Consider the following 12107-nt stretch of genomic DNA (forward strand, 5'->3'; position numbering starts at 1 on the left):
GTCTCATGAGGAGACACCCTCTCGATCTTCCACAACAATAGACAACACATATAAAACCCGCCACAAATACATGTACAATAGTATCCCTTAAGCTAATGTTCCCCCGCAAAACCATTTAATTATTGTCCACTAGGACAGATTTTAAATAAATAAACGCACGCTAAAGAAAAAAAAAAAAAAAAAAAAACTAAATTGATGACGAGGTGTTTGGCAACTTGACACAATCATTAAAGTCTTTATATTAATTATATGATAGGGACAATATCATATGCGTCACTAAATTGATGACGAGGTGTTTGGCAACTTGATACAATTCTTTAAAGTCTTTATATCAAAAATTATATGATAGGACAATATCATATGCGTCACTAAATTGATGACGAGGTGTTTGGCAACTTGACACAATTCATTAAAGTCTTTATATTAATTATATGATAGGGACAATATCATATGCGTCACTAAATTGATGACGAGGTGTTTGGCAACTTGACACAATCCATTAAAGTCTTTATATTAATTATATGATAGGGACAATATCATATGCGTCACTAAATTGATGACGAGGTGTTTGGCTACAGGAAAAAATCATTTATTTATCGAATCATCAAGCAAAGGATAAGCTTCAGTGGATCGCAGTATGGCAGCTGCTCAACCACTTACAACACCTTGCCTGTTACAAAAGTCGTTTACAATTGATTCTAGGCTTTGTCATTGTATTAAATAATGCTTTTATATGTAACTAGCGCGGCATCAGGTGATCGAAGATCCTCCTAATTTACTATGTTACAAATTACATTGGCATCACATCCATTGTCGTTTATAAAATAAATTATAAACTTTAAATGGTTTAGAAGCCATACAATGCAAATTGCCCCTTATTTATCATTGCAGTCCAGCACGGATACGACCTTAGAGGCGTTCAGGCATAATCCAACGGACGTAGCGTCATACCACTGTTCGCTCGAACAAGTATTGTGCCATTGGTCCGTACCTGCGGTTCCTCTCGTACTACGCAGGAATGCTGTCGCAACAACGTTTTGTCATTAGTAGGGTAAAACTAACCTGTCTCACGACGGTCTAAACCCAGCTCACGTTCCCTTGCATGGGTGAACAATCCAACGCTTGGTGAATTTTGCTTCACAATGATAGGAAGAGCCGACATCGAAGGATCAAAAAGCGACGTCGCTATGAACGCTTGGCCGCCACAAGCCAGTTATCCCTATGGTAACTTTTCTGACACCTCTTGTTAAAAACTCTTTAAACCAAAAGGATCGATAGGCCGAGCTTTTGCTGTCCCTGTGTGTACTGAACACCGAGATCAAGTCAGCATTTGCCCTTTTGCTCTATGTGTGGTTTCTGTCCGCACTGAGCTGGCCTTGGGACACCTCCGTTATTATTTGAGAGATGTACCGCCCCAGTCAAACTCCCTACCTGGCAATGTCCTTGAATTGGATCATACCTGAGTAATTGGAGTTATACCAAATTTTCAAATCAAAAATACATAAATGCATCGTTTTATTAAAGAATTTGTTTGCGATTATATAACAAACTCGTGATACTTTGATCAAGAAGCTTGCATCAAAACCCAATACCATAAGATATAATAAATATATCCGTATAATGGCTAGGAAATGATACACGTTCCATTTAATCAAGTAAGTAAGGAAACAATAAGAGTAGTGGTATTTCATTGACGATACCAAACCGAGGTCTAATATCTCCCACTTATTCTACACCTCTTATGTCTCCTTACACTGCCAGATTAGAGTCAAGCTCAAAAGGGTCTTCTTTCCCCGCTAATTATTCCAAGCCCGTTCCCTTGGCTGTGGTTTCGCTAGATAGTAGATAGGGACAGTAGGAATCTCGTTAATCCATTCATGCGCGTCACTAATTAGATGACGAGGCATTTGGCTACCTTAAGAGAGTCATAGTTACTCCCGCCGTTGACCCGCGCTTACTTGAATTTCTTCACTTTGACATTCAGAGCACTGGGCAGAAATCACATTGTGTCAACACCCGCTAGGGCCATCACAATGCTTTGTTTTAATTAGACAGTCGGATTCCCCAAGTCCGTGCCAGTTCTGAATTGATTGTTAATTGATAATCGTTATAATTGATAAGAACTAATTGGTTTAACCCAAATAGTATTCTTAAAAATTTTAGCAAGAAAGTTCCACAATTGGCTACGTAACTAAACTATCCGGGGAACAAGTAACTAACATAAATGCTAGAAACTCTATTTACCCAGAACGAGCACATAAACCATGTTATTGTTTCCCAATCAAGCCCGACTATCTCAATCTTCAGAGCCAATCCTTATCCCGAAGTTACGGATCTAATTTGCCGACTTCCCTTACCTACATTATTCTATCGACTAGAGACTCTTCACCTTGGAGACCAGCTGCGGATATTGGTACGGCCTGTTGAGAAGTTTGCGTGTCCCCACCATAAATTTTCAAGGTCCGAGGAGAAAATATCGACACAACAGTATATGTCATGCTCTTCTAGCCCATCTACCATATCTCTCTGCGAAAGACTTCCATGGTAGTACGGCTATAAAACAGAAAAGAAAACTCTTCCGATATCTCTCGACGGCTTCTTTATGGTCGTTCCTGTTGCCAGGATGAGCACGAGGCCCATATTTAATAACAAACGGATACTCAACAGGTTACGGAATTGGAACCGTATTCCCTTTCGTTCAAAATTATTCAAGTGTATTATATTCGCTTTGTTTATATAGTTAGGCATTTTTGTTTTACTTGAAAATTTTCGGCTTTCGCCTTGAACTTAGGACCGACTAACTCGTGATCAACCACTGTTCACACGAAACCCTTCTCCACTTCAGTCCTCCAAGGTCTCATTCGATTATTTGCTACTACCACCAAGATCTGTACCAATGGCAGCTCCATGCAGGCTTACGCCAAACACTTCTACGCATACCATTGTACCTTCCTACTCACTAAAGTTTCAAAATTTATATCACAAGTAATATAAATCATCTACTTTAGCGGTAATGTATAGGTATACAACTTAAGCGCCATCCATTTTAAGGGCTAGTTGCTTCGGCAGGTGAGTTGTTACACACTCCTTAGCGGATTTCGACTTCCATGATCACCGTCCTGCTGTTTTAAGCAACCAACGCCTTTCATGGTATCTGCATGAGTTGTTAATTTGGGCACCGTAACATTACGTTTGGTTCATCCCACAGCGCCAGTTCTGCTTACCAAAAGTGGCCCACTGGGCACATTATATCATAACCTTGAACTTCATATCAAGAAAGTTAAGGTTCTTACCCATTTAAAGTTTGAGAATAGGTTAAGATCGTTTCGACCCTAAGGCCTCTAATCATTCGCTTTACCAGATAAGATTATTTTATATAATATTAAAATGCACCAGCTATCCTGAGGGAAACTTCGGAAGGAACCAGCTACTAGATGGTTCGATTGGTCTTTCGCCCCTATACTCAATTCTGACAATCGATTTGCACGTCAGAACTGTTTCGGTCTTCCATCAGGGTTTCCCCTGACTTCAACCTGATCAAGTATAGTTCACCATCTTTCGGGTCACAGCATATATGCTCAAGGTACGTTCCAGTTAGAGGCATAAATAATATAAATATACATTATACATAACTATATAGAACGCCCCGGGATTGTGTTAATTAGCTATAAATAGCTAAAAAACTAATCCCATTATTAGTCAAGTTAATTACGCTATTAGGTTTACATCCCAATAACTTGCACATATGTTAGACTCCTTGGTCCGTGTTTCAAGACGGGTCCCGAAGGTATCCTGAATCTTTCGCATTGTTAATCATACAAGAGCATATAATAAACACAAAAATCAATGATAATTATGCCATTATATAATTCCGAAAAATTAACGCTCTGTAATAATATAAATCTATCAGCACTTTATCAAATTAATAACATTTATTCTGTGTTAAAATGCAAGCAATTTAATTGGAATAAACTATAAGTTATATTTTATGATAAATTTGGGATATGCTAATAGATTACAATGTCCTTATATGGAAAAAATGCACATTATTCTTAATAATATTATTTAAATATTACAATTTTAATGATGAATTTTCCATAACGGATATTCAGGTTCATCGGGCTTAACCTCTAAGCAGTTTCACGTACTGTTTAACTCTCTATTCAGAGTTCTTTTCAACTTTCCCTCACGGTACTTGTTTACTATCGGTCTCATGGTTATATTTAGTTTTAGATGGAGTTTACCACCCACTTAGTGCTGCACTATCAAGCAACACGACTCTTTGGAAACATCATCTAGCAATCATTAACGTTATACGGGCCTGGCACCCTCTATGGGTAAATGGCCTCATTTAAGAAGGACTTAAATCATTAATTTCTCATACTAGAATATTGACGCTCCATACACTGCATCTCACATTTGCCATATAGACAAAGTGACTTAGTGCTGAACTGTTTTCTTTTCGCTCGCCGCTACTAAGAAAATCCTTGTTAGTTTCTTTTCCTCCCCTAATTAATATGCTTAAATTCAGGGGGTAGTCCCATATGAGTTGAGGTTGTATATATAACTATATTTTGCCATAAATTCTTTATATATAAATGATAAAACAATCAATTAAATTCGTTATAAATAGTTCCAATAGTTCTTGTAAGCAAAGTCATTTTTATCCATTTAACGAACCAACGAAGAATAATAACAAAACCAAGATTTTTCTTTTTCCGAATCATTAATAAGAGACAATTCTAGATGAAAAATATTTCAATTTTTTATGCTAGACATTTCTCAGTATTATTTGATTGAAAAAGAAAATATTTCTCTTCGTTTTTCACATTCAAATGTGAGATAATGTTTTTCATTTCTTTTTTAATATTATGAATAAAATCATTATTTAATCCAATAATATACCATATGCTTATAAAAAATTTATAAACAACTTAATTAGCATAGTCTTACAACCCTCAACCATATGTAGTCCAAGCAGCACTATAAAATTAATTAAAGTACATAACAGCATGGACTGCGATATGCGTTCAAAATGTCGATGTTCATGTGTCCTGCAGTTCACACGATGACGCACAGTTTGCTGCGTTCTTCATCGACCCATGAGCCGAGTGATCCACCGCTTAGAGTTTTATAATTCAATTTTATATAATGTCAATATTGTTTTTATTGAAAGAAATTAAAAATACACCATTTTACTGGCATATATCAATTCCTTCAATAAATTTATTTTTATACCTAAAATAAATGTTGCGAAATGTCTTAGTTTCATATAAGCATTATGTATCATAATAATCTGGTTATGGTTTGCTATTTTGGGTGACACATACTGCAAAATTTATATAAAACATTAACCTGATGGATGACAGGTACAAACATTGTATATTTTAGGTTGTTGCATTAGCCAACGTATGCTCATAACATAGATGAACAATACATATTCGCAACGCGTGTATATTATGGTCCATATACACACACACTTATTTTGATTACCACACATTCAAAATTATTTTTATTTTAATTCGACTTCTACTTTCGAATTTAGTTTAGTTTCTTCGATTTCCATTTTCGAGAATTTGTTTTTATAGGAAACGCCGTTGTTGTAGTAAGTACTGCCACAAATACGCACAGCAACATTAATAATGTTAAAGTCTTTTTATGAGGTTGCCAAGCCCCACATATAAAATAAAAGCCATCTTCATTTTATTTTGACTTTAACTTTTGATTCCGTGGAATCATTTTGTAATATTTTTATTTTGGTAAATTGTATTTATTTGTATTATAACAAATATTTATTAACGATAAGGATATTATACAATAATGATCCTTCCGCAGGTTCACCTACGGAAACCTTGTTACGACTTTTACTTCCTCTAAATAATCAAGTTCGGTCAACTTTTGCGAAACAACCGTAACACGCAAGGCGTCACAGTGATCACGTCCGGAGACCTCACTAAATAATTCAATCGGTAGTAGCGACGGGCGGTGTGTACAAAGGGCAGGGACGTAATCAATGCGAGTTAATGACTCACACTTACTGGGAATTCCAAGTTCATGTGAACAGTTTCAGTTCACAATCCCAAGCATGAAAGTGGTTCAGCGGTTTACCCGGACCTCTCGGTCTAGGAAATACACGTTGATACTTTCATTGTAGCGCGCGTGCAGCCCAGGACATCTAAGGGCATCACAGACCTGTTATTGCTCAATCTCATTATTGCTAGACGCAATTTGTCCATTTAAGAAGCTAGTGTCCTTATAATGGGACAAACCAACAGGTACGGCTCCACTTACATAAACACATTCAAACACAATAAACATTTTACTGCCACCATGAATGAAGGCTAACATAAGCTTCAGCACCATAATCCTGAAGATATCTATTTAATATATTTGAGTCTCGTTCGTTATCGGAATTAACCAGACAAATCACTCCACGAACTAAGAACGGCCATGCACCACCACCCATAGATTCGAGAAAGAGCTATCAATCTGTCTTACACACTTATGTTCGGACCTGGTAAGTTTTCCCGTGTTGAGTCAAATTAAGCCGCAGGCTCCACTCCTGGTGGTGCCCTTCCGTCAATTCCTTTAAGTTTCAGCTTTGCAACCATACTTCCCCCGGAGCCCAAAAGCTTTGGTTTCCCGGGAAGCGACTGAGAGAGCCATAAAAGTAGCTACACCCAATTGCTAGCTGGCATCGTTTATGGTTAGAACTAGGGCGGTATCTGATCGCCTTCGAACCTCTAACTTTCGTTCTTGATTAATGAAAACATCTTTGGCAAATGCTTTCGCTTAAGTTAGTCTTACGACGGTCCAAGAATTTCACCTCTCGCGTCGTAATACTAATGCCCCCAAACTGCTTCTATTAATCATTACCTCTTGATCTGAAAACCAATGAAAGCAGAACAGAGGTCTTATTTCATTATCCCATGCACAGAATATTCAGGCATTTGAAGCCTGCTTTAAGCACTCTAATTTGTTCAAAGTAATAGTACCGGCCCACAATAACACTCGTTTAAGAGCACTAGTGCAGGTTTTTAAATAGGAGGAACATATGAAAAAATACAAGTATTTAATCACATATAAGAACTCCACCGGTAATACGCTTACATACATAAAGGTATAGTACTAACCACAATTGTAAGTTGTACTACCCGTATGAAGCACAAGTTCAACTACGAACGTTTTAACCGCAACAACTTTAATATACGCTATTGGAGCTGGAATTACCGCGGCTGCTGGCACCAGACTTGCCCTCCAATTGGTCCTTGTTAAAGGATTTAAAGTGTACTCATTCCAATTACAGGGCCTCGGATATGAGTCCTGTATTGTTATTTTTCGTCACTACCTCCCCGAGCTGGGAGTGGGTAATTTACGCGCCTGCTGCCTTCCTTAGATGTGGTAGCCGTTTCTCAGGCTCCCTCTCCGGAATCGAACCCTGATTCCCCGTTACCCGTTGCAACCATGGTAGTCCTAGATACTACCATCAAAAGTTGATAGGGCAGACATTTGAAAGATCTGTCGTCGGTACAAGACCATACGATCTGCATGTTATCTAGAGTTCAACCAATATAACGATCTTGCGATCGCTTGGTTTTAGCCTAATAAAAGCACATGTCCCATAAGGTTCATGTTTTAATTGCATGTATTAGCTCTAGAATTACCACAGTTATCCAAGTAACTGTTAACGATCTAAGGAACCATAACTGATATAATGAGCCTTTTGCGGTTTCACTTTTAATTCGTGTGTACTTAGACATGCATGGCTTAATCTTTGAGACAAGCATATAACTACTGGCAGGATCAACCAGAATAATGTTTTTCCTTCATATTCCATTCATATTTTTTGAATCGAAATAAGCAATATAATAGATATATAGATTTTTCACTTTATATAATTCCATGATTTTTATTATATTGAATAAAATTCAATATTTCGCCTTTGGGTAAAATTTTAAATATATAAATATAAGTAAAAAATCTATTCGATTACGGCCATTTTTATATAGCATTCGTAATCCATATTTTCATTTTTAATTTATACTTGTTTTACCAATATAACAAGAATTTCATATAATTATTGTAATATATATGTTTCTATAATTTTATCTTTTTATATATACATATTTCATTATAAAATATCATTTTATTTCCAACATACATAATTATTGTATCCACACATGTACAATTTTTGTTTAACCAATATAAATATTAAGTTAAATCATTTGCATTTTGAAGATAAATTTAAAATTTATCTCTTTTCATATATCTCTCTGGTAATATATAACATAAAACCAAGCGCATATGATAATATTTCCACATTTAATATATAATTTTATATTTCTTTCATAAGAATCCATATTTGTATTATACCGTAACGATATAATAATCCAACTATACGGCAGGTAATAAATTAATATTTGCCTGCCTCCAAAAATTAACGATAATATATGGAAACGATTTGTTATTCTATATATAATAGAAACTTGACTTTTGTTTCAACGATATTATCTAAAAAGCGTATATTCCTATTATCCGCGGAGCCAAGTCCCGTGTTCTATAGAACTGAGAAACAAATTTGTACGGATAATAATATACTTTATTTTATGTAACCAATATAAACATAATCCGAAATAAATATTTCGAATAATGCGGGAGGTCGGCAACCACTGCCTACCTATAGTAGTTTTTGAACCCGCTGTCCTCAAAGCGGGTATTTTCAATTCCGTTTGCCACCCAACATACGGTCTATTCTCTTATATATTAAGAGATTATAGGAACATTTCATTTTTTTTCCATTATTCATATATAATATGATTATTTTTTTTTTTATACATATAATAAATATTAATTTTTATATGTTTATTATTTAATTTACTCATATAATTGCCAAATTCATATGAATACATAAGTTTTGAACAATATGAGAGGTCGGCAACCACTGCCTACCTATAGTAGTTTTTGAACCCTCTGTCGTAATTCCGGTCGTTTACACTACTATACCCTCTCACTATAATGGCTTTTCTCTATAATACTAAGAGAATATGGGAATATCTCAGCATTTTTTCCCATATACATATAATAATTAACCATTTTCATATGTATATTATTTAATTTAATCATATAATTGCCAAAATCATATGAATACATAAGTTTTGAACAATATGAGAGGTCGGCAACCACTGCCTACCTATAGTAGTTTTTGAACCCTCTGTCGTAATTCCGGTCGTTTACACTACTATACCCTCTCACTATAATGGATTTTCTCTATAATACTAAGAGAATGTGGGAATATTTCAGCATTTTTTCCCTTATACATATAATAATTAATCATTTTCATATGTATATTATTTAATTTACTCATACAATTGCCAAAATCATATGAATACATAAGTTTTGAACAATATGAGAGGTCGGCAACCACTGCCTACCTATAGTAGTTTTTGAACCCTCTGTCGTAATTCCGGTCGTTTACACTACTATACCCTCTCACTTAAATGGCTTTTCTCTATAATACTAAGAGAATATGGGAATATCTCAGCATTTTTTCCCATATACATATAATAATTAACCATTTTCATATGTATATTATTTAATTTAATCATATAATTGCCAAAATCATATGAATACATAAGTTTTGAACAATATGAGAGGTCGGCAACCACTGCCTACCTATAGTAGTTTTTGAACCCTCTGTCGTAATTCCGGTCGTTTACACTACTATACCCTCTCACTATAATGGATTTTCTCTATAATACTAAGAGAATGTGGGAATATTTCAGCATTTTTTCCCTTATACATATAATAATTAATCATTTTCATATGTATATTATTTAATTTACTCATACAATTGCCAAAATCATATGAATACATAAGTTTTGAACAATATGAGAGGTCGGCAACCACTGCCTACCTATAGTAGTTTTTGAACCCTCTGTCGTAATTCCGGTGGTTTACACTACTATACCCTCTCACTTAAATTTTTTTTTTTTTTTTTTTTTTTTTCTTTAGCGTGCGTTTATTTATTTAAAATCTGTCCTAGTGGACAATAATTAAATGGTTTTGCGGGGGAACATTAGCTTAAGGGATACTATTGTACATGTATTTGTGGCGGGTTTTATATGTGTTGTCTATTGTTGTGGAAGATCGAGAGGGTGTCTCCTCATGAGACGTCTGCTTGTTTGGCTATTGTCTAACAGGTTGGTGGCGAGGTGGTTAGGGTGGTTTTCGAGCCTTTTCAGGTATCTCTCGCTGAGCCTGGAGATTTCATCAGCGACTTGTGGGATTCCAAGTTCCCTATGTATGGCGACATTCTCGTGGTAGGGATGCGCATTACAGGCAATTCTCAAGCACCTATTCTGGAACCGCTGTATACGCAGGCGATTCGTGTGGCTTGCCGTGCCCCATAGCTGTATCCCGTAGGTCCAGATGGGCTTGAGAATTGCCTTGTACACCAGGATTTTGTGGTTCTGCCTTAGCTTGGACCCTCTCCCAATAAGCCAATGCATCTGCCTCAGACGCGCATCGGCCTGTATGCGTTTGCTGACGATGTGGGGACGCCAAGTGAGCCTGCGGTCCAGGGTAAGTCCTAGGTACTTGGGTGCGGGTGCGTTGGGAATGATGACTCCGTTTAGCGTGACCGGTGGGCAGTCTCCTCTCCTTAGTGCAAATGTTGTTTGGGTAGATTTTTCCGCGTTCACTACGATGTTCCACCTGCTGAGCCAGGGATGTAGCGCGTCCATTTGCCTTTGGATTGTTTCGGAGGCTTCTCGTGGGTCGGATGAGGAGGCGAGGAAAGCCGTGTCATCTGCATAAGTCGCTATAGTTAGGTTCCTGGAGGGGATTGTGGGAAGGTCTGCGGTGTAAAGGGTGTACAGTATTGGTCCGAGCACACTGCCTTGCGGAACTCCAGCTCTGATCAGTCTGGGTAGGCTTATTGCACTTCCGCATCTGACTTGGAATGCTCTTCCCTCAGTGTAGGATTTGAGGAGGGTAAAATGGGGGCTTGGGAGGTAGGATTTGAGTTTATGGAGGAGTCCAGGATGCCAAACTCTGTCGAATGCCTGCTTCACGTCGAGCATTACAGCGCAGCAGTATTTCTTTTGCTCGAATGCCTCGAGGATCCGTTCGACTAGCCGGTGGCATTGCTCTGGTGTTCCGTGGGAGCGCCTGAAGCCAAACTGGTGATCGGGGATCAAACCAGCCTCATCCAGTACTGGCAATACTCTGCGCAAAAATACTCTTTCGAGTATTTTGGAGAGGATTGCCAGCAAACTAATCGGACGATAGGAGGCGAGATTGGCTTCAGGCTTACCAGGCTTGAGGAGGACAATAACCTCTGCTCTTTTCCACTCTTCCGGGAAGTACCCTAGCCGGAAGCAGCTGTTGTAAATGCTGGCCAGCATTTGTGTGCAGCGGGATGGGAGCATTTTTAGGGCCGCCGCATCTATACGATCCAGGCCTGGAGATTTGTTGTTCTTCAGTAGAGCAATCTCCTGCGCAACTTCCTCAGGGTCGACTGGTTCCAACGGGGGACCGGGAGAGCTTGGGCTATTGAGAAACCGGGCTGTTTCAGCATGTTCTTCGGCAGTGCAGCAGTCGAACGGAGAGAAGGCGTTGTAAAGGTGTTCGGCGAAAGCTTCTGCTCTTTCAGCATCCGAAAGGCACCAGGATCCATCTGCTTTGCGCACTGCGGAAACCTTTTTGGCTGGTCGTTTAATGTGGCGGGTGACGTTCCACAGATTGTGGTCTGGGTCCCCGGGAGAGAGTTCCTCGAGGAATCTGAGGAAGGAGTCCTGGCGTAGGCTGGAGATCTTGTCCTTCAACTCCTTTGTGGCGTGATTGAGCGCTGTTTTGTCTCTTGGATTGCGCGTCAAGAACCAAACTCTCCTGAGACGCCTCTTCTCAGTCACGAGTGCCGCAATTTCCGGGGACCAGAGGTGGAGGTCCCTGCTAGGTGTTCTCGCAGTCTTTGGTGGCGGTGGGCTTGCGAATTCCGCAGCGTTTTGCATCTGCCTGGTGAGATTCCCGATAGCTTCATCAATGTTCCTGGGTGTGTTGAGGATGGGGTTCGGATTGACGGTGGAGAGCATCCAGGACGCGAACTT

At 38.3% G+C, this 12107-nt stretch overlaps 3 non-coding genes across 3 annotated transcripts; all 3 read right to left on the bottom strand.

The window, feature by feature from the left end:
* Nucleotides 1–596: 596 nt before the first annotated feature.
* On the bottom strand, nt 597–4558 carry LOC116802862. The gene has a single exon (XR_004363212.1). It is a non-coding gene; the product is annotated as a large subunit ribosomal RNA (ribosomal RNA).
* A 394-nt stretch (nt 4559–4952) lies between these two features.
* Nucleotides 4953–5131, bottom strand: LOC116802865. Its single transcript, XR_004363214.1, has one exon. It is a non-coding gene; the product is annotated as a 5.8S ribosomal RNA (ribosomal RNA).
* A 687-nt stretch (nt 5132–5818) lies between these two features.
* On the bottom strand, nt 5819–7814 carry LOC116802868. Its single transcript, XR_004363217.1, has one exon. It is a non-coding gene; the product is annotated as a small subunit ribosomal RNA (ribosomal RNA).
* Between the last annotated feature and the right edge of the window lie 4293 nt (nt 7815–12107).

The sequence above is a fragment of the Drosophila sechellia genome, unplaced genomic scaffold (genome assembly GCF_004382195.2).
Source record: "Drosophila sechellia strain sech25 unplaced genomic scaffold, ASM438219v1 U_238, whole genome shotgun sequence".
Lineage (NCBI taxonomy): Eukaryota > Metazoa > Arthropoda > Insecta > Diptera > Drosophilidae > Drosophila > Drosophila sechellia.